This window comes from Orcinus orca, chromosome 13 (genome assembly GCF_937001465.1).
Source record: "Orcinus orca chromosome 13, mOrcOrc1.1, whole genome shotgun sequence".
In the NCBI taxonomy this organism is placed as follows: Eukaryota; Metazoa; Chordata; class Mammalia; order Artiodactyla; family Delphinidae; genus Orcinus; species Orcinus orca.
Window position 1 is genome coordinate 44,821,212 of NC_064571.1, and position 26,678 is coordinate 44,847,889.

The 26,678-nt window shown below is 42.8% G+C and overlaps 2 long non-coding RNA genes across 8 annotated transcripts in view; one reads left to right on the top strand and one right to left on the bottom strand.

Annotated features, from left to right (window-relative positions):
• Positions 1-26,678, top strand: part of LOC125960818 (uncharacterized) — a 480,299-nt gene that overhangs the window by 281,317 nt on the left and 172,304 nt on the right. The gene's annotated exons all lie outside the window — the stretch shown is intronic.
• LOC117198314 (uncharacterized) overlaps positions 14,438-26,678 on the bottom strand; it is a 424,014-nt gene continuing 411,773 nt past the window's right edge. For 4 of the 7 annotated variants that reach the window (XR_004479411.2, XR_004479407.2, XR_004479410.2 and 1 more), the window contains 2 exons: positions 19,312-19,474; positions 14,438-17,016 (listed from right to left, as the gene is read on the bottom strand). This is a non-coding gene — a long non-coding RNA (uncharacterized LOC117198314). Of the gene's footprint in view, positions 17,017-17,449; positions 17,508-19,311; positions 19,475-26,678 lie in introns of all 7 variants that reach the window. The other 3 variants (XR_007470861.1, XR_004479409.2, XR_007470860.1) reach the window with 3 other exon arrangements.

Here is a 26,678-nt window from a genome sequence, read left to right on the forward strand (position 1 = left end):
ACTGTCCTGGACCCTGTGCATTTCCGGCTTGCCATACTCGAATCCGTCTTCCACTTGTTGAATTTTGGCTCTGAACTCTGCACTCTGCTTTTAGTCCCTGCCTTTAGCCCCTACAGACATAATATTTAAACCTCCTCCATTATCAAGATTTTAGCTACAGGACTTTGTCTGGCTTGTCCTTCGGGTTCCTGGGATCCTCCATGGGCTTTGATAGGAAATCACATCCCTATCCTTGACCCCTCAACACCTAAGCCACTCCCCAGTTACTTAGGTGGGCAACACTGGCCTCTCCTATAGGAAGTAGTCAGGCCTGAGATTCAGGCAATCAGAATCTGGTAATAACTGTTTAACCCCATGGGCCTTCATATTTCCAGATTAAAATAAGGTTAATCCCTGCCCTTGCCCACCTCTTAGGCTACTTGGACCCCTCAGAACAACTTCAGAAACCCATGAGGAAGACTGTTATGATCCTAAGAACATCATTCTACCCAACTATGACTATGTTTAAATATAGGCCCCATGATTTCCAACGTTAAAAAAATAAAAAGAAAAAAACAGACAAGGTTTACCCAGACAAGCAAAGCAATTAGAAGGATTTAGGTAAATACCTTGAACAGTTAAAAAGAAAGATACTGTCTAAAACTGATTCCCAATCTTGATTTGTGTTCACATCTCCAGCCTAGAACCAATCAGTAGTACAGCATTAGGAAACCACCAATAAACCCCATTTGGTATAATAAAATGGTGACCATAATTTTTACTCCAAGGGAAAAGACACAAGGAGTGGAGACATTACTGCCTAGAAAATTGAGTTAATAGAATTAATAGGATTAATAGAAATGATCCATGCAATTCCAGTTTTCTAATATCACTGAAACCATGTCTCTTGCTCAGCAATTTCTCCAGAAGTGTCTGAGTCCTTTTGGTATCCTAGAGGTCTGGTTTTGTACTACGGCTCAGATTCCCAGGTTCAGAAATATGCTACCTGGTGGAAAGGGTCCTCATCCAAGAAATGAGACAAGCTTTCAGATGAAATACCCTTTGTATCTTCCAGTGCCTCTTTCATTTGCTCTGTCTCCCTTATATCTCTCCAGGATAAAATTCATGTCACCTTTTAAATAAAACACATCTGCTTAATCCTGCCCAAAAGAAACTTCCACTGTCCTATTTAATAGTCATTTGATCTACTAATGAACATCAAACAGCACAGATTAAACAGGAACCCTCTCCCCAGTCCTGCTTTATCTGTTAAACACGTGTGAATCTGCAATGATCTCGCCTCTCCTTGTGCCCGATGACTAATTGAGTTTGAGACAGTGGCTGTCAAATGCTGGAGAAGGAATGATTTATGCTAAGGATATTTTTGGTCTCTGATATACCCAGCTTCAGAGGGAATAAAAGAAGTCATTACCATAACAGGATTGTGACGATAGGCAGTTTCTAACAATGGAATTGCCCTCCTACAAACAAGCCAGTCTATTAACTGGAAGCATCAAGTTTCCATTTTTGCTTTCACCCCCTGCTCCTGTGCAGGTGATCCTGCAGATTTTTATTTACATTTATTTCAGCTGCAACATTTAGTCCATTCCCAGTTATCCTTCACTGAGATCTTATTGAAGCTGGGAACCATGGAAATAAGTGATAACCTCAGTAAAGAACCCAGCTGCTGGGCCCAGCCCACTGTTCAGTTGATGTATGATGTAGCAGTTGGCCCCTCAGAAACAGCAACTCGGGAACACTCTGGTTACCCACTGAGGAAACCTACTCCCTGCCTATAACCTGATACCATTGCTCTTGCTCGGGACTGTAAAATGGCAGTAGGTGAATAGACATTTCAGGCTGATGTGTACGAACTGGGTTTACAATACTGCCTTCTTGGAACAAAAAGGGGGGTTGAGTAGGGGAGGGGGGACCGATTTTTACTTGTTTTAATATACACAGGGTGCATACGTCAGAACCCAAACTATGTCAACCTGTAAGCTTTAGAAATCCCAATAACAATGCTGAATGTTGGTGACTATATGTTGGCTTATTTTATCACAGGGATAGTTTCGTCAGCTAGCCAGATCTGAAAGACCGGCAAGGATCACAATGCAAAGAGATTTCTGACTTTTTGTGACTCTGCTTCACTGGATCTTCTGCTGCCCCTGGGAGTTGCCTCTCATGGATCCAGGAATAGTATAACCATTTTCCCATTTTCCATCTCCTCCAAGCTCCATTGCTCTTATGCCATCAATTCTGCCCCAGGTAACACTGACAGAGCACCCTCTAGCTGGTCTCCAGCTCCTCAGATGGGCCTGAGGACACACTTCTCTCCATTTCCCACCCTAGCTGTCTCTCTTAGCCCCAAATATTGACTCCTACAAGGTTTTTCTGATAACAGGTTAAATGGATCTTCAGTGATGTACATGGAAATGAAGGCAAAATTCCTCCAAGGGTTTAGATTCCCTGGGAGTGAGGAATTCAAAGGTTGGATATTCACATCCCAAGGTAACAGAGGGAAATAGTTTTCATCTCACCTCCCTCCTGTCTCATGTTCTGCTCCTCGTGTCCCCCATCAAGGTATCCAGTGCCTTCAAGCTGCCTCCACGACTCCGCAGCCTCTCTCAATACTGTTTGCTTCCCTATGAAAAGCCCATTCTTTTCTCTGAGCCCAACAACCCTGCTCAGGACATCCATCAGCAAGAATCACACAATGATTGGGCTGTGACACTCAGCTATAAGAGATAAACTTAACACAAAGGTAATTTACATAAATGCGAAGTTCAAGGGCAAACGAACTCCAGGCATAGCTGGATCCAGGGGTTTAGACACTGTTTTCAGAAATCTATCTCCATTTCTCAGCAATTCCTTTTTGGTCTTGGCTTCATTTTACTTTTTTTTTTTTTGCGGTATGCGGGCCTCTCACTGTGTGGCCTCTCCCGTTGCGGAGCACAGGCTCCGGACGCGCAGGCTCAATGGCCATGGCTCACGGGCCCAGCTGCTCCGCGGCATGTGGGATCTTCCCGGACCGGGGCACGAACCTGTGTCCCCTGCATCGGCAGGCGGACTCTCAACCACTGCGTCACCAGGGAAGCCCTTGGCTTCACTTTAAGGCACTGCCTCCCTGAGTTATAACAGGACTGCCAAAGCTCTATATTTACCTCATCCTTAGAGCTAGTGGTCTTGGTAATTCCAATAGAAATCCCAGGTTGGGCTCTGATTAGCTGAGCTTAATCATGTATTATCCCTGAACCATTTACTATGGCCAGGTGGACTGTATTCTAATTAGTCAGCCTGGATTTCTATACCCACCTGAAAGCACTTGTAATGGGCTCCCCACTGGAAATAAGGGTTTTGTCACCAAAGCAGTTAGGTCAAGAGGCAAGCTTGGGAAAACACACTATAGCTATGCTAACAGTCCACCGATTAAATGGATTAGTTTAATTAAATTAATACTAATTAAAAAGCCCCATCCCAGATAAATAGGTCCATGATGGAGAAAACTCCTCCATTAATAACAGGCTAGGAGGAATCAGGGCCTTTTAGAACCATTCTAATCATATTTCCTGCATTTGGCTATTTATCGCAGCCATATCTAACTCCCTCAAAATGTAATTATAATATGTGGAGTATTCATATTGGAACTGGCCCTGCTTGGACATCATTGTCTAAAACAACAATATTCAAATTTGTTTTTAAGCACCATCACTTTCTTCAAATAAAATTGTATGTAAAATTCCAATACATAAAATAGGTGAACCTGAGCTGCTCTATTTACAGCTGAGAGTTGGAGATGATGAAGAGTAGAGGGGCAGACACAGATATGAGGATCCAGCCCTTTCCCACTTGTTGGCTCAGGGGTGGGTACATCCTTGGAACCCCTGGGGTTCCTGAGAGAACAATTTGAAAATGATACATCTGACTGCTCTGGACACCAGTCTCTTGACTATGAATGTTAGTTAAGCCTACCTAATTCAGTTTCCTTACCATAACTAACTGTGAAGGAGCTCATTTAAAATAATAATAATAGTAATAATAATATATTAAGACACTTATATTGAAATAACAGTAACCCAAAAGAAAATTACTCACATCACAACCTGAAGTCAAATCAATATATTTCAATTTGTCTATGTCAATCTGCTATGTATTGTCTAAATGAATGTTCAATCTTTAAATATCTATGATACTACCCATAATTGCATATTCTAAACTTTATATTAGTATTATGCTATATATAGTTTCTCTTCTCTCTTCTCCCCCCATCACTAAGTAACCACTATTAACAGCCTGTTTCCTATTTTGTACACCTTTCCTTAAGCTTGTACAATCATATGTAGACATATATACACATCTATGGGGAAAAGTAGTGGGTTTTTGTTTACAAATATGAAATTATTATACAGTAGATACTTATCTACATCTTAAATTTCTCACTGCAGAATTCTTTGTGGAAATCCCTCTTGCTCAACTAGTATAGACCTAATTCATTCTTTAATACATACTAATTCATGATACTGACATGCCAAAATTTATTCAACTATTTCCTACCAATAAGTGTTCAGGTTGCTTCTACCTTTTTAAGGTTTTGTTTTTATAAAATTTTGTTGTTTGTTTATTTTGTTCTGCTTTACTATTACAATGTAGCAGTAAACATTTGTATAAATATACCCTTAGATATCAGTGATTTTATTCCCAGATATGAAATAGGTCAAAAGATATGTGTATTTTAAAATTTAACATTTTTTATTGCTTTTTTTAAGCAGTATTGTAATTCACATTTTCACAAGTAATGATTAAAATGTCTTTTCTCCATAGGCCCATTATCATTTGTTATTGTCATTCTTTTTAAGCCTTTACATTTTACTCAATTCTCTATAACAGGTATCTTTATGATGGGCATGAATGGTTTTCCATTGTACCTTGCATTGGCATTTTCTTCACTGTTAGTAAGGTTGAGCATCCTTTCACTGAGACGGCAATTTTGATTTCTTCTTCTGTGGATTCCCAATTCATAGCCTTTGCCCATTCTACTATTGGGTTGTGTATTTTTTTTTTTTTTTTTTTTTTTTTTTGTGGTATGCGGGCCTCTCACTGTTGTGGCCTCTCCTGTTTGCGGAGCACAGGCTCCGGACGCGCAGGCTCAGCAGCCATGGCTCACGGGACCAGCTGCTCTGCGGCATGTGGGATCTTCCCGGACCGGGGCACGAACCCGTGTCCCCTGTATCAGCAGGCGGACTCTCAACCACTGCGCCACCAGGGAAGCCTGGGTTGTCTCTTTTTTTAACCACTTCATGGAGGTATGATTGACACACAGAAAGCTGTAGATTTTTAATATATAATGATGTGTTTGAAGATAAGTATCCAAACCCATGAAACTATCATCATAATCAATGCCATAAACTTATCCATCCATCCAAAAGTTTCCTCTTACCTGCTTTGGTTTTTTTCTTTTTTTGTGTTTTGTTTTGTTTTGTTTTGTTTCTTTTGTAGTAAGAACACAACATAAAATCTACTTTCTTAGCAAATTTTTAAGTATACAATACAGTTTTGTTTTTTGGTTTTTTTGCGTTACGCGGGCCTCTCACTGCTGTGGCCTCTCCCGTTGCGGAGCACAGGCTCCGGATGCGCAGACTCAGCGGCCATGGCTCACGGGCCTAGCCGCTCCGCGGCATGTGGGATCTTCCCGGATGGGGGCACGAACCCATGTCCCCTGCATTGGCAGGTGGACTCTCAACCAGCGCGCCACCAGGAAAGCCTCACAATACAATATTTTTAATCACATATCCTATGTTGTACAGTAGATCTCCAGAATTTATCTCACATAACTGAGACTTTGTACACTTTGACCAACACCTCCTCATATCCCCCTCCCCACAAAGCACCTGGCAACCACCATTCTGTTCTCTGCTTCTATGAGACTATTTTAGATTCTACATATAAGTGAGATCATGCAGAATTTGTCTTCTGTATCTGGCTTATTTCACTTAGCATAATACCCTCTAGGTCCATCTATGTTGTTGCAAATGGCAGGTTTTCCTTCTTTTCATCGTTGAATAATATTCCATTGTGTTGGGGCTTCCCTGGTGGCGCAGTGGTTGAGAGTCCGCCTGCTGATGCAGGGGACGTGGGTTCGTGCCCCGGTCCGGGAAGATCCCACATGGCGCAGAGCAGCTGGTCCCGTGAGCCATGGCCGCTGAGCCTGCGCGTCCAGAGCCTGTGCTTTGCAATGGGAGAGGCCACAACAGTGAGAGGCCCGCATACCACACACACACACAAAAAATTCCATTGTGCGTATACACTACATTTCTTTATTCACTCATCCATCAATGGACATTTAGGTTATTTCCATATCTTGGCTACTGTGAGTAAAGCTGTAATAAGCATGCAAGTGCAGATATCTCTTTGAGATGCATATTTCAATTCTTATGGATATATACCAAGAAGTGGGATTGCTGAATCAAATGATAATTCTCTTTTTAATTCTTTGAAAAACCTCCATATTGTTTTCCACAGTAGCTTCACCTATCTACATTCCCACCAACAGTTTACAAGGGTTCCCTTTTCTCTACATCCTTGCCAACATTATTGTTCTTTATCTTTTTTTTTTTTTTTTTTTTGCGGTACGCGGGCCTCTCACTGTTGTGGCCTCTCCCGTTGCGGAGCACAGGCTCTGGACGCGCAGGCTCAGCAGCCATGGCTCACGGGCCCAGCCGCTCCGCGGCATGTGGGATCTTCCCGGACTGGGACACGAACCTGCGTCCCCTGCATCGGCAGGCGGACTTTTAACCACTGCGCCACCAGGGAAGCCTGTTCTTTATCTTTTTGATAATAGCCATCCTAACAGGAGTATATCTCACAGTGGTTCTGATTTTCATTTCCCTGATGATTAGTGATGTTGAGCGTCTTTTCATGCACCTATTGTCCTTTCGTATGTCTTATTCAGAGAAATGTCTATTCAGTTCCTTTGTCCATTTTTAAAATCAAGGGTTTTTTTTGCTATTGAGTTATAGAAATTCCTTATATAGTTTGGGTATATTGTCAGATATATTGTCTACAATTATCTTCTCCCACTCTGTAGGTTGACTTCTCATTTTATTTTATTTATTTATTTTTTGCTGTGCAGAAGCTTTTTAGTTTGATTCAGTCTCACTGGTCTATTTCTGCTTTTGTTGCCTGTGCTTTTGGTGTCATAGTCAAGCAATCATTACCCAGTCCAATGTCTAGAAGATTTTTCCCTATCTTTTCTTCTAAGAGTTTTATTGTTTCAGGTCTATGTTTAAGTGTTTAATCTATTTTGAGTTGGGTTTTGTATGTGGTGTGAGATAAGGGTCCAATTTCATACTTTTGCATGTGAATATCCAATTTCCTCAACACCATTTATTAAAGAGACAATCTCCTCTCAATTGTGTATTCTTGGCACACTTGTCAAAGATCAGTTGACCATATATGCCTGGGTTTATTTCTAGATTCTCTATTCTGTTCCATAGGTATATATGTCTGCTTTTATGCCAGTAGTATACTGTTTTGATTACTGTAGCTTTGTAATATGTTTTGAAATCTAAGTGCATGATACCTCCAGCTTTGTTCTTCTTGCTCAGAATTGCTTTGGATGTTCAGGGTCTTTTGTGGTTTCAAATAAATTTGAGGATTGTTTTTTCTATTGATGTAAAACAAATGCCATTACAATTTTTATAGAAATTGCATTGTCTATAGATTGCTTTAGGAAATAAGGACATTTTAACAGTTAATACTTCCAATCCACGAACACAAGCTATGCTGCCATTTATTTGTGTCTTTTAAAATTTTCTTTTGTCAATGTTTCATAATCTTTGGTGTACAAGCCTTTCACCTCTTTGATTAAGTTTATTCCTAAGTATTTTATTCTTTTTAATGCTATTGTAAATTGAACCATTTTCTTAATTTCCTTTTCAGATAGACCATTATTATAGAAATGCAACTGATTTTGTATGCTGATTTTGTATCCTGTGACTTTACTGAATTCACTTATTAGTTCTAACATTTTTTTGTGTGTGTAGTCTTTAGGGTTTTCTATATATAAGATCATGTCATTTACAAACAGAGACAGTTTTACTTCTTCCTTTGCAATTTGGATGCCTTTGATTTTGCCTGATCGCTCTAGGTAGGACTGCTAGTACTATGTTGACTAGGAGAGGTGAGAGTGGGCATTCCTGCTTTATTCTGGATCTTAGAGGGAAAGCTTTCAGCTTTTTACCATTTAGTATGATGTTAGCCATTTATAAATAACCTTTATTGTGTTGAGGTAAATTCCTTCCATAATTCCTAATTTGTTGAAAGTTTTTACCATGAAAGGGTATAGAATTCTGTCAAATACTTTTTCTGCATCTGTTGAGATATCATGTAGTTTTTATCCTTCATCTGTTCATGTGGTGTATCACACTAATTAATTTGCATATGTTGAACCATACCCATATCCCAGGGATAACCCTACTTGGTTATGCTGTATGAATCCTTAATGTGCTGTTGTTTCAGTTTGCCAACATTTTCTTGAGGATTTTTGCATCTATATTCATCAGGGATACGGTATTTTTGATGGTGTCTTTGTCTGGCTTTGGTATCAGGGTGATGTCAACCTGATAGAATGAGTTCGGAAGTGTTCCCTCTCCTTCCATTTTGTTTTGGGGGTGGTGGTGATAATTTAAGAAAGATTGATATTGATTCTACTTTAAATGTTTGGTAGAATTCACCCATGAAATCATTTAGTCCTAGGCTTTTCTGTGTTGTGAGGTTTGTTTTTATAACCCTTTTAAGCTCCTTATTTATTTTTTACTTGTTCAGGCTTTCTATTTCTTCTTGATTCTGTCTTGATAGGTTGTATGTTTCTAGAAATTTCTCCACTTCTTCTAGGTTGTCTAATTTTTGGCACATAATTGTTCATATTAGTTCCTAAAGCTCTGTGGGATTGTAATGTCTTCTCTTTCACTCCTGATTTTATTTGAGTCTTCTTTTTTCCTAGTTAGCCTAGCTAAACGTTTTTCAATTTTGTTTATTTCTTCAAGAAAACCAACTCTGTTTCCTCATTTTAAAATTCTTTTTCTATTCTCTATATCATTTATTTCTGCTCTGATCTTTATTATTTCTTTAGATAATTTGGGGTTTAGTTTGTTCTTCTTTTCCTTCAGGTATAAAGTTAGATTGTTTATTTGAGATGTATCTTCTTTTAAAACGTAGGAATTCATTGTTATCATCCTCCCTCTTAGCACTGTTTTTCTTGCATCCCATAGGTTGTTTGCCTTTTTTCTTATTGAAGTATAGTTGATTTAAAATATTTTACTAGTTTCAGGTGTAGAGCATAGTGATTCCATATTTTTAGTTTATACTCCATTAAAAGTTATTATAAGATAATGACTATAATTCCCAGTGCTATACAGTATATCTTTGTCACTTATTTATTTTATACATAGTAGTTTGTATCTCTTAATCCTTTACTCCTATTTTGCCCCTTCTCCCCTTTCCTCTCCCCACTGGTAACCACTAGTTTGTGTTCTATATCTGTGACTCTGTTTCAGTTTTGCTATATACGGTCTCAAAATGTTTTTTAAAAAATTTTATTTAGTTATCTATCTGTATTCTCTTGTAGTTCACTGAATCTCTTTAAGGTGATTATTTTTTAATTCTTTGCCAAGCATTACATGAATCTCCATTTCTTTGGAGTCCATTACTTTAGCTTTACTAATTTCCTTTTACAGTGTCATGTCTGCCTGATTCTTTGTGATCCTTGTAGTTCTGGCTTGGTGTCTGTACATTTGAAGGTGCAGTCACCTCTTCCAGTCTTCACAGGCTGGTTTCAGCAGATAAAGACTTTCACTAGTCAGCCTAGTCAGAGATTCCAGGCTGATCAGCTGGTGGTGTCTACAGGCAAGCTTACTGCTGGGATTCACAGGTGGGGTCATCAAGTCCCTGGACAGGCGGGACTAAAGCCAGGTCATGGTGCTGCCTCCATATCTGCAGTCAGGTTCACAGTTTGTGGGCCTGCTACCGGGGCCATTGGCCCCCCTTCTCCAGTCAGCTTTCCTTAGTTTTGGACTCGACCTGGGTGTCACAACCTCCTACCTGGATCCTGAAGCTTCCAACAGAGGCACTGTTGTCCATGGATGGTTGCTAAATTGGTGATTCTATGGGGGACAAGGTCTGGGGTCCTTCTATTCTGCCACCTTGTTGACATCCATGTTGTCTTTTGTTTTCCAGTTTTATTGAGATATATTTGACATACAGCACTGTATAAGTGTAAGGTATACAACATGATTTGAATGACATACAACATGAAATGATTATCACGATAAGCTTAGTGAACATCCATCATCTCATATAGTTATAAAATTAAAGAAATAGGAAAAAAAACTTTGTGATAAGAACTCAGGATTTACTCTCTTAACTTTCATATATAACATAGAGCAGTGTTAATTATATTTATTATGTTGAACTTGATAAATCCTTAGTACTTATTTATCTTATAACTGGAAGTTTGAACCTTGTGACACCTTCGTCCAATCTCCTCTCCCCCCACTCTCTGCCTCTGGTAGCCACAAATCTGATCTCTTTTTCTGACGAGTTTTTTGTATGTTTGGGTTTTTTTTGAAGTATAATTGACATACAACACTATGTTAGTTCCTGTTACACGACATAATGATTTTTTTCTATACATTTCAAAATGATCATCACAATAAGTCTAGTTACGATGTCACCATACAAAAATATTACTTAGTTATTGACCATATTCCCCACACTGTACATTTCATACCCATAACTTATTTATTTTGCAACTGGAATTTTGTACCTCTTAATCTCCCTCACCTATTTCTTTCCTCCTCCACACTCCCCTCTTGTCCTCCGACAACCACCTCTTTGTTCTCTGGATCTATAACTGTTTCTCTTTTGTTATGTAAGTTCATTTCTTTTGATCTTTAGATTCCACGTCTAAGGGAAGTCATACAGCATTTGTCTTTCTCTGTCTGACTTGTTTCACTTAGCATAATACCCTCTAGGTCCATTCATGTTGTCTTTTTAAAGTCCATTTTGTAGGGCTGCTTTTATATTACAAATACTTTCTTTTCCCCCCATAGTGGTTTATTTGACTCAAGCCTTTAAAGATCAAAAAAGATGGTTGAGAACAGACACAGTATAAAATGAACTATGTGAATTATATATTGCCTTTTAAATAATTAAAAGCTCAAATATAAATACATGATTAGTAAATTAAAGATGATATTTAGATGTCAGTGTAGCATGGTTCAGGAAGTGACTATCAACTCTTCACGGGAAAGGTGCTGATCGATTCTTAAGCACTGCTGGGTGGTAGGTAGATCATTGTCCCAGCACCAATTTCTGGAGACCTGTGTTCACACCATGTCTCTGCCTCAGGCACTTTCATCTTTCTCTCAGGAATCAGAGGAAACATGTGAGGAAAAGCTCAGAGAAATTTTGCGACCCAAGGTGCAGTGTCAGTTAACTTATTCAGAGGCAATTTGGCTGAGGGCTGGGGCACAGCAAAAGAGAACACTGAACAAATATGTTGATCATACAGAAAATGAACGTGCAAACATGTCATCGATCTTTCCACAGACATTTTAAAAGACTCTCCAGTAAGTGGAGACATGCAGTTGAAGCATTCCCTGGAAGCTCAGAAAAATTACTGTACTTTTTGTCCCCATAACAAGGGAACCAACCATTGTTGAATACTTACTATGTGCCAGGCCTCAACCTCGGCCTTTAATCTTTTATCTTATTAATTCTCCTAACAGCCTTGTAAGGTAACAATTATCATACCGACTTAGCTGAGAAACTTCCCAAAGTCACACAGTTGGGTATGTAAGTGGTAGAGCTGAATTCTAACCCAGGTCTGCTTATTCCTAAGCCAGTCCTCTTACCTCTATCTCATTATAAATGCAGCACCTAGGATAGACTATTAATTGAAAAAAGCTGGCACAAAATTGTATGTTTCTAATATGAGCCTACCTATTTAAAAACATAAAGAGATGATTAAAAGATTGAAAGGCATAAAGCATTAATAGACCATCCATCTGGGTTGATGAGATTATAATAATTATACTAATAATAGCTCAAATCCAAGCTTTTACTACATGCCAGGCACTTTGCTAAGAACATTGTATCATTGTCTCATTAAATCCTCATAACAACCACTTGGGGCAGGTGTGATTATTTTTCTCATTTTACAGAAGAGGAAATGGTAAGTGACTTGCCCAAAGTCACACAGCTTGTGAGTTCTGGACCCAAACTCAATCTCTAAAGACTTTGCTCAAACAATATACCTGTGCCTTTCACTAATAATAGACATATACTTAGTTTTTACTTGGGAAAAAAACTAACGATTAAAATGAAATCAGATTTTTAAAAAAATCCACATTTTTTTCAGTGCATGGTTACTTAGCAGGACATGGGAGCTTCCTGGGCTTGGCCCATTGTTCACCATAAAGGTTAATCTGGGCTGCAGGGCCTTTCAGCCTTACCCTGGCCAAGTGCCTACAGGACACGCAACCCTACAGTCACTTTCTCCAGCCAGCAGATGCCCTCCTTCATGGTGGCTCAGCTCATGCCCTCTCTGGGAACACTTGCTGGCTGATCTGCTTCAGAACCAGGGTTCTAACCCAGGGATCTAATGACTGTTGGTTTGACCTGTGCTTTCTGTTTTCCCAGACTCTGATGCCTACCTCAACTCCATTCCCCTTTTGCTTCCAAATCTCTGGTTCACCTACAGGCAGAACCTATGTTGCTCGCTTGTAGGTAGCCTTAGAAGAAGGGATTACAAAGTCCACAAATCACAGGCACAGCTTCAAAAATGGTCAGGGGCTTCCCTGGTGGAGCAGCGGTTGAGAGTCCGCCTGCCGATGCAGGGGACACAGGTTCGTGCCCCGGTCCGGGAAGATCCCACATGCCGCGGAGCGGCTGGGCCCGTGAGCCATGGCCGCTGAGCCTGCGCGTCCAGAGCCTGTGCTCCGCAATGGGAGAGGCCACAACAGTGAGAGGCCCACATACCGCAAAAAAAAAAAAAAAAAAAGTCAGAAAAGAAGACAAAGCTGCCAGCATAATTTCCCCTTGACCGGCCGTCTCCTGAAGTGGGGGCCACACCATGACTGATGGCCCAGCACTTCTTGGCTCTGTCGACTTTCCTGTTAATAGGTCTTCTCCAGGGGCAGGCAGCAGGGGATTTCTCCCATCCTGCCCGCCCCTGGCTTGAGCCTTGACCATAGCAGCCCTTCCTCATGTCTTCAGCTGAACACTGAGCTGGCATTGCCTCCCTGACACACTCAGCGCTGTCGTCCTTCTAGCTGAGCAATTCTGAGCGCTGAACTTCTGCATCCAAAGGGGGGTAGGGCGGACACCCATTCTGCAGCCACTGCGTCAGCCAGCTTACAGCTTTTCCTGACCTTCTGTGGCTTCCCTCTCATAGGAACAGGTCACACAGATCCACCTGGAGCTCATGTATGGCAGTTCACAGGTGGCTAGTCCAGAGCAAGTCTGTGTGAATTCGTAACCTCCTAAGACTCTGATCTTTAGTGACTATGGACTCTCTCCAGCTTTTCTCAGGGCAGCACCGAGTATTACAACTATCACCAAACAGTTTTATTTACAACAATAGTGTCCTTTGAGAGGCTTGATAATATATTACAAGGGGTGAGGGGAGTGTCTGTTATTAAATGAGTTTGGAAAACTCTGCCTCCATAACCTTTATTGGAGATTCACAATTCGCATCAGAATATACAAGCGTCTATAAGGAAGGAAACCTGCTTAGATGGGCTGCATCTAGTGTTTTGCACTTATTTATAAGGCCCCAGCTCACCCCTATGTTCTCCAGAACACCTATGGACCTCATATTGGACACTGATGTTCTAATGAACATAGCTTGGAAATCTCAGTGGCCTGAGAATGAGTAGATGAGGGTAATCATCTAGTGATGCCTCCAGCCAGCCTTACACAAGTCTCTTCACCTCTCTAGGCCTCAGTTTCTTCATCAGTAAAATGGGGGTTAGATTAAGGCTATTTTCAAACTAATCCTGAGGGAAGTTTAAAGTGTCTATGGCCCTACCTCACGAGCTTCCTCAAGGGGTGAAGTGGAGGAGAGGTCAGCTTGGAGCCCTCCAGATCCCCTCCTCACGACTGGCTGAGCTTTGCTGAAAGCTGTTTTATGTATAATAAATGGTCCTTCTCAGAGAACCTTCAGAAACACCTTTTGGAAGAGAAGGCAGTGGGAAAGGGATAGAGGAGGGGAGGAACAGTGTGAGGATATAGATTGCTATATTGTTGCCCTGGCTCCTGTACTACTGTCTCACTCTCCTAGTCTGGACATTGGTTCACTACTCCCACCCCAACTCCTCTGTCATCCAAAGGCTGGATATGACATGGTCTGACACCCCTGTTACCACCAGCAAACTTCTATTTCTCAAGGTGAGGCATATGGACTAGATGCTTATTAAAATGCAGATTCCTGGGCTCTACCTCAGACCTACTGAATCAGAATAGGGGAGAGCAGGACCTGAGAATCTTCATTTTAACAAAGGCTCCAGCTGGTTCACAGGGACTCTGAAGTTTCAGATCCACTGCCCAGACCTTGGGAGCTGGTAAGTTTCCACCATGCTAGGCATTTGATCCCCTCCCTCCACTGATGAGGGTTACTTCTCTGGCAGGTGCTAGACAGACAAGGGGTTTCTTATTTGTTCTAGTGGAACTTGTAACACAAAGTAAAAAAAAAACAAAACAAACAATAGAACAAATAAACCAATTTTCCTCATAAACAGGAAAAAACACACAGAATTCCCAGATGAATACTGGAAGGTACAGCTAGGAATCAAAGTTCTGAAAAGACACTCACCCTTCCTTAATGGGGACATGCTTCTTCATCAGCTCACCTCACTCCTGATCGACTTCTTGTCCTGCCAATGCTCCTTTGCCTTCTGGATTGTGGTTCTGAAAGCTTGATGTGCCTCAGAATCGCCTGGAGGGCTTGTTCAAACAAAGATTTCTGGGCCCACCCACAGAGTTCTGATGCAGGGAGTCAGGGGCAGGGCCTGAGAATCTACCTTCTCACAAGTTCCAAGTGCGGCTGCTGGCCGGAGTCCCCATTTCAAACGGCATGTCCCTTATGAGCTACTTAACCTCTTTATGCCTCAGGTGCTGCCCCTATAAACTGGGGATAAGAACATCTACTTCACTGGGTTCTTGTGAGGATTAAATTAGTTACTCCTCAAAAAGTACTTAGAACAGTTTCTGTAATTGTTAAGCCCTCAGTAAATGTGGGCCATAATCCCAGAGAGAGGGTTGCAGTAAGGAAGCACTCTGCTAATAAAATCTTCCACACCTGCTTTATAGAACTCAAGCAGTCCCGCAAAATGAGTCCCTTTCTCCTTGCGCCCATCACATCATTGCAAGCTAGATTAAAAATAACAACACCTAAAATTTATTGAGTACTCGTTATGTGCTAGGAATACTAAGCAATTTACATGTATTCTTTCTGTCACCTTCACGATAATCCTGTGAAATGGGGCTGTAATCCCACTTGTGCAAATAAGGAGAATGAGGCTGCAAGAGTACCTAAATTTTGTAAGTATCTTGCTCTGTCTCACAACCTGTAAGTGGCAAAACTGGGATTCGAACCCCCTAAACCCACGACTGCAAAGCCCATGCCCTTCACCATCCCAGACGTAGCAAATAGGTTTCATCCTCCATCATCCCATCTGCTAACAGCTGCCTGGAGAAAAGGATTCTGAGGCATAAATATCCTGACTTAAGGGGAAGGATTGCTAGAATTGATTAGAAACGTCTAGCTGCCATGCAAACTGGTGGGGGTGGGGAGGATGTCAAAACGTAGACCAGATATTTGCTGCCCCTGCACTTTGCTATGACAACACAGATGGTGGTAAATGTTTCGTAATTGTATTGAAGATTATATTTAAATACACACAACTCAGGTGGATGCTCTCAGGAGCTGCTAATGATTTCAGATCTGTAGTCCAGCTCCCCTGCCCACTGTAATTTAATTCACATTGTATTTCACTGCACACGGATGAAGGCAAATAGTTGTGTGACTAAGCCTCATCTGTAGATGATCCAAAACCATCTGTCTTCGGTTTTAGAGTTCCAGCAGGGATACGGTGCTTTAAAATTGTCATTAGACTCTCTGACATGATTGATAGATATTCTAGCCAGTTTTTGGATAGTATGCAAGGATTTAAACGGGAAAGAAATAATACTCCATCTTCAGGTAAAACTTGAAGAAACAAAGCTTTAACCTCCTGAACCTGATTCCTGATTCTGTCAACGTATTTTCCGACTATCTCAAGCCCGGTGTTCTCAATGCATGGGAAAATTGACATCAGGACATTTGTTAGAAAGCAGATTTCCAGTTCCTAGCCTGGGAGATTCTAATCCAGACTGTGAGGGGTGGAGCTGGGCAACTGCACTTTAAACAGGTACGACAGGTCTTAGGACTACACCTGGGAAGCCTTACCTTAAGCAATGCTATAGAACGGCAGTTCCCACTGTTTTTCAACAGGAGGAAAAAACCTTTTCTATTCAAAACATTTCTTAGACATCACTTGATAGCAGCTGAGAAAACAAAGGATGGCAAAAAACTACAATTCATTTTGTAGTGATTATAGATAAACATGTATATGTTTACCACAATAGTGTGCGAATAGATATTTGAGAGTGAGAAGGAACTATGTGCAAGAGATTGTGTTTAATTCATCTATATGCAATGTTTGATGCACATATAAATTTTAAATCTTTTGCAGATAACTCTGCAAACCTTTCCTCCACCCCTCTCCTAACCCTGCCTGCCTACAGAGGACCACAGGCCAAGGTGAGAAACCACTGACTCCAGTTTTAATTCCTACCCATTCTAGCACCGTTGTCCCTTGGCAGGTAGATGGGCCACCACTCACCTGAGGAGAGAAGAAAAGTCACATTCCTGGAGCACTTACGTGACAAGTGTAGATCCATATTAGCTGCTATACATACAATTCCTTCTTCCATCATCTGCATCAACACAGTCAAAACCCAAGTTTGATTAATAAATTCTCATTTTACTGTAAAATCAGATGTCTCCATCTCTTAAATCTCAATTCCAGTTTCTATGGTTTTTACGTCTAAAACTCACATTTGTAAATAATATTGAATCAGAAAAAGGTGTTGGGTAACTACTGTGAGAAAAGCGCTATACTGAGGACCATAAAGACTTCATTAAAAATCAGCTTGGGTTGAATACTGGGGATTCTCATCATTAAAGAAATGTTCGTTTGGATATTTTTGGATGGTTCCTATTCTGTTTGTCAAATTCAAAACTCTTCTCAACTTTAGAAATGGAGAACTAGGAAGACAGGATTGTCTTTCCTTAATAAAGAGTTCCTGGGTTCTAACACATGTGGCTTAAATAAGATTATGATCCCAATTGCCTTTTGCTTAAACTCACATTCAAATTAGCTGGGGATCCCTGAGAAATCCTGGCATAGACGGTGGAAGGTGCTGGGCTAGAATTCAAAATTCACAGAGAAAATCTATGAAGCACATGTGGACAATAAGAAACAATGAATATATGTAAAGACAAAGACACCATAATTATCAGTAACCAGAAAGTTTTTGCCCAGTGTCTGTCGTGGCTGGCACTGAAGGACTGGCTGGACATTACAGGTTTGTTTGATATTGTCGTAAATGGTAACAATGAGGAATTGGACTGTGGTAAAAACCCAAACTTAGTAACACAAGGACAAAAGCACTCAGAAAGTTGTTTTAATCGATTCAGTTCTGATCGCTTCTGGCTAGGCTATGCTCAGATTTAAAACCATCATGCTCATAGATGATTGAGCTGTAGTTCATTAAGAAATGCTTGAAGGGCGATGAGAAAGGAGAAAATGAGAACTGCTTCATTGGGAGAATTTTTTTTAATGCTATTTGTCTTCATGACGGCAAGGAGAAGCACAAGGAGATTCAGCAGCCACATTTAGTTTGTGATGACCTTTCACCTCTGTTGATCTCTGACCCAGCTGCTTCAATCACACAGACGCGGCAGCTCAACAAGGAGATGTTTAAGGAGACAGTTTTCCTTTGTAGTGCAGTGGGAGGGAAAGAGGTTGAGGAGAAAATCTCTCCAGCAAAACAAATTGCCTCTGTGCTTTAGCTGACAAAGGGTTAACAGACCATCAGGTCCAGTTTCTGCTCAGCAGTTTAATTGCTGCAGGCCAGGGAAGCACTGGAGGGAGAGAGGGCCATTACTGGGGACCTCATTTTTCAAACACCTGTCAGAAAGCTAGGCCATGGCATGGATTTGATACAGAAACCATGAATTGGGTCTCTTTCCCAAATTCAAATGACTTGGGTCCTATTGACTTGTTCCTCAGCAGGAATTCTCTAGCTGTTAGCTACCAGGGTCCTTTTATCTGTGAATAGATTGTTTCCCCAAAGAGGCACACCATAGAGAGGGAGAGGGAGAGAGAGAGAGGAAGAGAGAGAGAGAGAGACAGAGAGAGAGAGAGAGAGAGAGAGGAAGAGAGAGAGAGGGAGAGAGAGAGAGAGAGGAAGAGAGAGAGAGACAGAGAGAGAGAGGAGAGAGAGAGAGAGAGGAAGAGGAAGACAGAGGGAGAGAGAGGGAGAGAGAGGAAGAGAGACAGAGAGAGGGAGAGGGAGAGGGAGCGAGAGAGAGAGGAAGAGAGAGACAGACAGAGAGAGAGGGAGAGAGAGAGGGAGGGGGGGAGAGGGGGAGGGGAGGGGGAGGGAGAGGGAGAGAGTGATTTTTAAAGCAGGGTTCCCAAAGCTTAGGATGCATCAGAACCACCTGGAGGACTTTTTAAAACAGGCAGTAGTCAGCCCACACTGTTAGATTTGTGTCAGTAGATTTGGGTGGGACCAGAAATTTGCACCTCTAGTAATCCCAACGTGATGCTGCTGCTGTTGGTCTTAGGACCACTTTGTGAGAACCGGTGTTCTAAAATACACTTTCCACTGTCTTCTGTGGGCCTTAATAATTACACTTACATACACACACACACCCCAGGATAATAAAATGTTACATATTTTAAGTTATAAAAATGCCAAATATTATCATTATTAATAATAGCTACTTTGAGTACCCACTGTGCGCCAGTGCTATTAATTCTCCAAGGCAGGTATTACTGCCCATTTTACCAACTAAGGCCTGACCCAGCCCAAATCCAACTCCGAAGCCTATGCACTTAACTTCTTTAATACTTTCTTAACAAGTAATAAAATGAGTCAAAATTAACCAACGTGCAAGTATTTTTAATCAACGTATTTTCTACATTTTAATAGCATACATACCTGTATTAACTCTAAGTGGAAGAGTATACTTTTCTATATATCACTTAAAGCTAAAAAAAGGAATATCCAAGGACTTGCAAAATCAACCAGCCAACAAAGGTGTACTGAGTTCTTCCTGATACTTGACGACCACAGGACAAGCCAGCTTCCTGACCTAATGCACCTGAAACAATCAGGAAATAGTCTAAGATTAGCGTAAATGTCGAACATGAGTGCCGCCAGGTTTTTTTTTCTGCCTTGACAGATAGTAGTAAGTGCAAAAGATAACGTGGCACCCAAACAATGTCTTAGAGCAGCGGTTCTCAAGCTTTCCCCAGTGTCAGAGTCACCTGGAGAGCTTGTCAAAACTCACACAGCTGCCTCCCAGTTTCGGATTTAGCAGGACTGGTGGGAAGCCCAAGAATTTGCATTGCTAACCATTTCTCAAGTGATGCTGAATCTGCTGGCGCAGGGACCACACTTGAAGAACCACTGTTCTAAAACAAGCCTTCCTGGATTCTGATCCAATTTTTGGGCACTGATTCAGCAGACATTGCTGGAGTGCCTACCATGTGTAAAGCTTCTTTCTAGCTCTGAGGATAAAGCTGTAAACCAAACAGACAAAAATCTCTGCCCTCGGGCTTCCCTGGTGGCGCAGTGGTTGGGAGTCCGCCTGCTCGATGCGGGGGGCGTGGGTTCGTGCCCCGGTCCGGGAGGATCCCACGTGCTGCGGAGCGGCTGGGTCCGTGAGCCATGGCCGCTGAGCCTGCGCGTCCAGAGCCTGTGCTCCGCAACGGGAGAGGCCACCACAGTGAGAGGCCCGCGTAACGCAAAAAAAAAAAAAAAAATCTCTGCCCTCAAGGAGTTATTTAGGAAGGATGGCTGACAGGAAATAATAAGTACATAATGTAACAAGGGATTCTTTGAATCCCTTGTTACAAATGGGCAGATAGAGGACTCTGTCTTAGTGTGTTCACCTCTCTGAGGAGATAATATCCATCAGAACAAACCAGTGTAGACATCTAGGTGAAGAGAGTTCCAAAGAGGAAGTACAAAGGGCCCTGAGACAGAAATGTGCTCAGTGTGTTCAAAGAAAGGAGACTAGTGGCAGAAGAGGCGTGTGCAAGAGGAGAGTGGTAGATGAGATTCAGATTTAACAGGAATCTGCATTTTTAAAAAGGAGATTGTAATAACAGGTTTGGAAATGACTTCTCAGGTGCAATTATTTCTAAAGCTCATCCAACTTTTTCTGTTTCTCATCAACACTATTTTAGTGTGAGATCTGAGAGTAGACATGTTCCCTGCAGCAGAAAACAAAGAATGCATCCTCATAGGGAAAGGTTTATTAGGCATGCCCAGGGACTGAGCTTTGCATGATTTTTATTCAAAAAAATCGTTTCTCTCTCCTAAACAAGAGTCTGAGTCAAGCTTACATACTGAATGTGCAAATGGCAGAAATAACTGAATCCAAAGAGGAAAGGGAAGCTCTTGGTGACAGACAAGATATGGAGGGCAAAGGAAGGAACGAATAGATATGCAAATGAGGATTTAGAGAAGGAAAGGAATTTACATGGGGATGACAACAGGTCTGGTTCTATACCTAAGTCTATGTGAATCTAATGGAAGTGCGCGTGTGTGCGCACGCATGTGCACACATGCGCTAAGAAGTAGGGGAGATAATAAAACTTGGGGAATAGGACATGGCTGTTTGCAAACAGGTGATGAATGAAGCCCCCTAATTAAGTAAGTTCCCTGAAGAAGTGAGCGTGGAGGGTGGAGAACAGAAGGTGGGAACTCAGCCCTGGTGAGGAGAGATGACCATGGGAGGAAGAAGAGAGAAAGAATCAACAGCAGAGTACAAGAAAAGTGCAACAGCCTACCAGCCTATTACCCTAAATTACTGTGTCTGACAGAACCGCAGTAAACACAAAATGGGCAAAGGTCAGTTCTTCTGTCCTTCAAGCATATGGGTATGTAACCAGCTGGTTTGTAAAAGGGAGCTCGTATTATGGAGAACACTTTATCCCATAAATAAGTCAGACTCAATTATTTTATATCAAAACAGTATCTTCGCTTTTAACGAGCACAACTGCCAATACCCCAGAGTCACGCATTATGAATCACTATTTGCTCCTTCCTACACTTTCTAATTTCCTGCTAAGGAGACAGGGCTGAGTGGGGTCGTTAATCTGAATTAGAAATACTGTGACCTGCTCTGCATTTTGCTTGCTAACACTGTGGCAGATCTGGATCTATGGGGTGTTTACTTTCCATTCAGTTCTGAGGAAGAGGGGGGGCAGACATGCGGGAGACGCTGAGCTAGTTTTAACTTTTAAGCCTTTTTTTTTTTTTTTGCGGTACGCGGGCCTCTCACTGTCGTGGCCTCTCCCGTTGCGGAGCACAGGCTCCGGACGCGCAGGCTCAGCGGCCATGGCTCACGGGCCCAGCTGCTCCGCGGCATGTGGGTTCTTCCAGGACCGGGGCACGAACCTGTGTCCCCTGCATCGGCAGGCGGACTCTCAACCACTGCGCCACCAGGGAAGACCTCTTTTAAGCCCTTTTAAATTCCAGATACCATTTGGGCATCTCACTTTGGGCTTTGAAATCACTGCTGTCATTTCAATGCTTTTACTGGAAATGTCATCAAATGACAAGCTTTGCTCAGCCTCTGTCTGGAATTCTAGAAGGCTCACCTAAGCAGCCTAAAATAACATGCTGGCTTTATTAGAAACGGGGAAACGTGTGTATTTTTCTGGCTGAATTGATGTGACTCATTGGATATTTCACTGGTGATGCCATGGAGGGAAGAATCTGTATGAGGCAGGGGCACCTGCAGGCAGTTGGTTCAATAAGTCTCTCTCACCACTGCCTCCTTACTTCAGAGGAAATACAATGAATGGCCCTTGGAAAAACATAACTGCAAAGCCATCATTGACAGCTTTCAGATATTTATTTCACTTGCAATAACTGCTTACTGTGTGGGCTAGGAAAATACACAGAGAGAAAACTCAAGTTTTTAATTCACCTTCTTGTTTAGAACTCTGGTAAGAATTTTGATGGAATTACTGGGGCTGACAGGAGTTGAGAATTCTCTTCAGAACTATGCCAGCCTTGTTCTCCCAAAGCACCTGGACCAGAGTCGCAGATGATAGCAGACACCTAGTGCAGCAAACTTTGGTCGAAAGATGCCAGTGCCTTTCTTGACCTAGCCAACCTGGCTCTACCCCCTAACTGGTCACAGCCCTTACTGCTAACAATACTACTAAGGGAAATTCATTAGAAATAGAAGTGGGTTTCAAAAGGGCTGGATGAATTCCCAGCAGGCATGTCTGTTAGGGTGTCTGCAGGTACAGACACTGAGATCAACAAGAATGGCTGCATTCCCTCAAGTCACTTCGGACGTCTCTCCCAGACTCTGAAAGCAGAGACTGAAGGAACTGTGGGTTTGAGCTAAGAGTCATTCATTTTTCTGTCCTGGCCACTGGGCCCTACCACCCCATTCCAGTGACCTTGGAAGCTGGGAGGATGGGAGCCTCACATTTTCTTCACAGCTTAAGCATGAAAAATGTTCCCTTTCTGACTCATCCCCTGCCCCCCCACACGGCCGTCCATGGTCCTGGGTGGGTAGGTCCCTGAAACAGGCCCATCCACAGCTTCACCCTGACCCCCTTGGGCTGGCCAACATCCCAGTGCCCACTATACATACCGCACTTCCTCCTGAGAGACCCAGAGGTGACTGTAGCCAACTTGCTTTGGAGCCTTGGGCTTTGGGGGTTTTGTGGATGCTCTAGGGCTATGGAAAACTTGAGTAATTTTCTGTGGTCACAACCCCAGGGTCCCCAGTCAGTGTAATTATAAGTCAATCACTTCCCGTCCAATTCTGGCTTCTCTTCCCTTTGGGCAGGTAAAATCATTACCATGGCTCCCTTCTCCCCTCAGTCAGACATTTGTACAGGCCATTTACCTCATGCCTCATGAATCTTCTCAACTGAATGTTATTTGGGGGGTTGTACTTATTTATTGAACTCAGAACAGCAGAAGGCCTGTCATCGATCTCGCTGCCCTCCACAGCCCAGGGCGGCCTTCTGTTTCCCTAAGTGCAAGGGCCAGGCAGACGATCCGCAGGAAGAAACCTTTCTGATGCACAGCCCTGGAGGGCTCCCCAACCTGCAGCCCTCAGGAGATGCCCCTGGGGTGTAATGAGGCCAAAGGAAGCAACACTCTCTCCACAAGGGAGGCACTGAGGGCAGGACGGGGAAAGAGGAAGCTTTACGTGTATTGAGAAATGTGAGGCAGAACCCCTTGCAAAGAGGTCCAAACCTCCCTCACTACAGTAACTAGAAGAAAGAAAGAGAGAGAGAGAGAGGGAGAGAGGGAGGGAGGGAGGAAGGGGAGGAGGGAGGGAGAAAGGAAGGAAGGAAGGAAGGAGGGAGGGAGAAGAAAGAAAACGCCTTCTTGAGTCAAGTAAAGCAGTTCCAAATACAGGATGGTTATTTATGAGTTACTTTTGTTAAGCCAGAATCCAGTGGGCTGTTTAAATGCTCCCCAGGACACCTCCTAATTGCCCTTCCCCTCCCTGCTCCATCAATGATCCCACCAAACAAACCCACAGAAGGTGTTCCTATTAAGGCTTTTCATGATGTAGAAGGAGTTCCTACTTTGGCCTAAACCCAACCCACAGAGCTCAGATCCAGGGAAGCTCTATCCCTGAAATGCCCCACCATCTCTGAAACCTTAAAATTCCCTGAGTGACATGAATTTCCAAGGTTCCAAGTTTGCAGTTTCCCTTTTCTGAGGGCATGGATTTTGCAGTTGAACTTGGAGCCAGATTCACTGTCCATTCCTGCCCCAACAGCACATACTTCAAAAGCCTTGTTGCGTTTTTAATTATGTCGTTTAACCGCTGTCAGCATTTCCACAATCATTTCTTATGTTCCTTCCTCTAGCATTTTCCAACTTAACAGCGATTCCCTACAGAGGATGTCAATATAGCAGCATAAAGTGGTAGGAGAGTATGGTTGTAGAGTCTGGGGGACCTGAGTTCAGATCCCAAGTCAGCAACTTAGAAGCTGTGTGTCTTTGGGCAAGTTACTCAACCTCCTTAAATTCCAGTGTTTTCATGAATAAAATAGGGGTGATAATGGTACCTAACTCTTGGAATAGCTGTGAGGATTAAATAAAATAATGAACAAAAATAGTTTTCCTGGGTCTGGAGCAGCACTGCCCAGTAGATATATATTTTGAGCCGTGTATATAATTTTAAATTTTGTAGTAGTTTCATTTTTTTTAAAAAGGAAGACAGTTGAACTTAACTTTATGTATATGTTACGAAATATTACCATTCTAAACAGCATCAATATAAAATACATAAATGAGATATCTTTAAATTCCTTTTATCATACTAAATCTTTGAAATCTTATATGTATTTTATACATCTCAATACAGACTAGCCACCTGCCAAGTGCTTGTGGGTAGTGGCTATAATATGGGGCAGCACAGGTCTGAAACATGGTAAATATTAGGTAAAGGCAAGTTCCCTTCACTAAGACTCTGTCTTTCCATGCCTTGGGGTTTAGAGATATTTGGAAATGAACTCTGAGATCACCTTCAGCCCCAGTGCTGAAAGGATGTTTCTGAGTGTCAGTGTTGGTCTTTTCCTACAGGAGGACAGGCAAGGACTTGGTGCCCAGTCCCCTGTGCACAGGTAGAGAGTTCTGTGGATTCTCAATTCTATTATCCTGCCAAACAGGAAGATGATTCTGCCGTCCTGATTTCCTGGAACCTAACACCTCAGATTTGCAGAAGTCCTCAGTGGTTTAGCCCAATCTCTTATCAGATATATGAGCACCTTATACAATGCCCATGCTACTCCCTCAGCCTCTCCTTGAATGCCCCTCAGCGATGAGCAGCTCACCACACCCCCTAGGAATGTCAGATGGCATTGGTTGTAAGGAAACTCCTCCTTTAGAAACACATCCTTCTCTCTACCTTCTATTCATTGGTGCTAACACCAGTCTCTGGGAAGAGAACAAGTAAGCCATCCTCTGTGTGACAACTCTACCAGTAATTGAAGATGGCTCTCGGGTCCCCTCCAGGTCCCCTCCAGGTCTGTTTGTGTTGAGGATAAAAGCCCCAGTTATTTCTATCGTTGCTCATATGACCGTGTGTGAAGCCCCCTCTCCATACTGCGTGTATGTGGTTGTTGTTATGTGTCCTTTGCAAAGTGCAGCCCCCAGAACTAAACATAAAATGTGTGCTGTGGGCCTTGAAGCCATCTGCTCCTGATTCTGGATACCCTCACCACCAATGCCCTCTTTGCCACAGCTGCATGGCACCCTGAGCCCCTGGAAGCAGGCAGCTCTCCGCCCAGGTGGGTCCCCGCACACTCAGCTCCACGCCAGATGTCAGGCACTCTCCATCTTCCAGCTGGAAAGTCACCCTGAGTCTGGCTTCTCTCCCTTCCAGCTGTTATGCAAGGAGGGCCAGGAGCATCCGTGCCACCTCTCCTCCCACGTGCCAGGGTCTGTGAGCCATTCCCAGCTCCTTCACAGCTTCATACACAGAGGCAGGGTCCTGGAGCTGCACAGGCCTGTCCTCTCTCTGCATCCCTGAGCCCCTCTGGCGGTGGGAGAGCCCTTGGCCAGCATTCCCCTTGTGTGATATGGAAATCCTTGCCTTGCCAGGAGCCCGGCACTGGGGCTACAGGTTTGGCCCCTCCTCTTCAGGGTCTCTAGATGTTTCTCTGCCACCTATTAACTTCACACCAGACTCCCATTAAGGCCCAGTTCAAAAGAGTGGGGTGGGTGACATGTGGGGATGTGGGGTAGGGCCGAACACACTTCTCCAGAGATGTGGAAGGAAAGGAGCAGCTGCAAGGGAAGATTAAGCTCAGCTGCGCGCCCATCGATCAATAAATCAGTCAATCTTTATCGAGCTCCTCTGCCTGCACATGCTCATTAGCCAGCATGGACCCAAGAGTTGCAGCTCTGAGTCTGGGATTTGAGGGGGGAGGAGTAGGGCTCTGGTCAAAATATTTTCACCTCATAAAGTTCAGTGGTTTCCTTGTAGGGTCATTAGCTAATTCACGCTAAGGTGTTAATGACTTATCAGCTTTCATGCTTTCTAAAGGGACTCTAGCCAGGGAGTGGTCCTGGGTAGGGACCACCTAAGAGGGTAAAGGATGGAGAAGTAAATGCTAAAGGCAAATTATGCCATTTTCCCTAGGGCTTGGGATGGGAATATTAATTGGGTCAGGACAGAAGGTAGGAGCAGGGCTCTGGTGACAGTACTGCTTTCATTCCCTCAGCTCTACCCCTCACCGAATGTGACCAACAGCTGGTTAATTAGCCTCTCAAGCCTCTGCGCTCTCACCAGTACAATGGGAGTG